Below are 2251 nucleotides of genomic sequence, written 5' to 3' on the forward strand. Positions count from 1 at the left end.
GGCTTACAGCCATCTGGTATTTGACAAAAGCATCAAAAATCTACATCGGGGAAAAGACTGCCTCTTCAACAAGTGGTGCTGACAAAAATTGGATATCCATATGCAGAAGAATGAAACTAGACATGCACCTCTCACCATATACTAAAATCAACTCAAAATGGATTGGAGACTTAAGTATAAGACCTGAAACTGTAAAATTACTAAGGGATAATATAGGTGAAACACTTCAGGAACTAGTGTTGGGCACAGCCTTTATGAACATGAGCTCACAGGTCATTTAGGAGCATGTTGTTTACTTTCCATATATTTGTGTTTGTAAGAAATAAAAATTATGATATAATATATGTTAAGGGAATAATTTACACACTAAAATAATATTGACTGATAAATATTACATGATATTGGGTCAGCAGCAGAATCACAGATAATATTTTTATGCATACTAAAGTAGAAATATGTGTGGGTAACTTGTTTAAAAAATGAAAGGCAAATAAAATAAATAGGTTGCTTTAATTTTTGTGCACCTAATATTTTACTGATCAAGAACTGACCCCAAAATTTCTTCAGTTAGAAACGTATGGAAAATATTCCTCACATTCAAACTTAGTAGGCTATATATCCCTTTTTAAAAAAATCAGGAAACAGAAACTTATTTTATGCTTAAATTTGTAAATACATTAAGACAATATATGTTAGCATGGTTCAAACCCTACACACACACACACACACACACACACACACACACACACACACACACACACACACACACACACACACACACACACACACACACACACACACACACACTTTTTTTTTTTAAATCTTGGATAAATAGAGTTGTAGGTGAACATTGAGACACAAGGATACTCCACTAAGCTAGTGGGTTTGCCATTAGATATGTTTGGACTGACTACTGGTAACCAGATTGCTTTCTGTGAATCTTTAAATCCAAGTTTAGAATCTTCCAGCCCCTGGAGGATGAACATTTTAGAATTTTCTCCAGTTGATGTTTTTCCAGCTATTTTCCAGTTACAGCTTGTTCTCTCAAGTGTTTGATTGCTTTCAATTTCTTCTTTAGTTTTTTCATTTGTCTGTCTGTTTCAAGGTCTCCAGAAGTTGACTGAGAGTTTCTATTTCCTGGTGCGCTCTGTGGGAAAAGGGGAGATGCCCAATCTGGATGCTTGTTACTTCTTGCTTCCTGCTTTGCAGCTTTCTTAGCTTCATGCTTTCTTTGATTTTTAAGGGCTGTTTTGATAATAGCTTATCATTTCCTGGTTGTGGTTCTATATCCTGAGGTGGTTCCTCCACAGGCAGTCTGGAATTGGTGATTGGTTTGTTTCTTAAAGCTGGGCATCTATAACCTGTTATGACTTTATGTTGTTTCCTGGATTGTCCACTTGGATCTGATTGGTAATCTATTATTTTTGCTGTAAATGTTCCACCCAAAAAATGGATGCCAAGAAACCTGCCATATATTTGCATTTGATGAAATATCATACTTCTGCAATATAGAGTCACTGTAATGCCAAGTCTTGTACCCATTGTTAGCATGTTACCTGAGACCCTGCATGACTGTTAAATAGTGCTTGCCGTTTGGGCACTAACCAAAATGTGTAGAATCAGAGGCCATTGGTTCAGAAATAAGTTTGTAGTTGTTTACATTCCACACTTACAAACTGATATATATCCATCAGTGCTATACTAGGCTGCATTATGATGACCTGTCCACAGTCAAGTAGAGAATCACATTTCAAGTTGAAAATTCTCTCTTTGGCAGGCATAAAGCCATAAACAGCACTCAGTAGAAGTGGAACTCCGAACCACATAAATGACACCATGTTTTGGTAATGCCCTATAGCATTTTCTCCGTTTGCTGCCATGTGATGTGGCATTTTTACCCCACAGTAAAAGCGCCTGTCTTAGCAACATCTGTTCTAGCTATTACAATGCAGCAGTAGGTTTCTACTATTTATTTTTATTATTTTTGCTTTCCTCAGACTTACTGAGGTACAGTTGACAAATAAAAATTGTATATATTCAAGGTGTACAATGTGATGATTTTATATATGTGTATATGTGTATATGATAAAAGATTATGACAATGAAGTTAATTAACCCAGCCATCATCTCACATAGTTAGTGAGGGGTCTGCTGTCCATTCTGCCCACTAAGATTGTGCAGTGTGGAAGTGCTCTGTTTGACCATTCACACATTGAAGGACATCTCGTTTGTTTCCAGTTTGGGGCCATTA

General features: G+C 36.5%; 1 pseudogene; it reads right to left on the bottom strand.

Moving 5' to 3' along the window:
* Positions 1-911: 911 nt before the first annotated feature.
* LOC103584186 lies at positions 912-1965 on the bottom strand (annotated as a pseudogene).
* Positions 1966-2251: the final 286 nt, after the last annotated feature.

Source organism: Galeopterus variegatus, unplaced genomic scaffold (assembly GCF_000696425.1).
Source record: "Galeopterus variegatus unplaced genomic scaffold, G_variegatus-3.0.2 Scaffold46233, whole genome shotgun sequence".
NCBI lineage: Eukaryota > Metazoa > Chordata > Mammalia > Dermoptera > Cynocephalidae > Galeopterus > Galeopterus variegatus.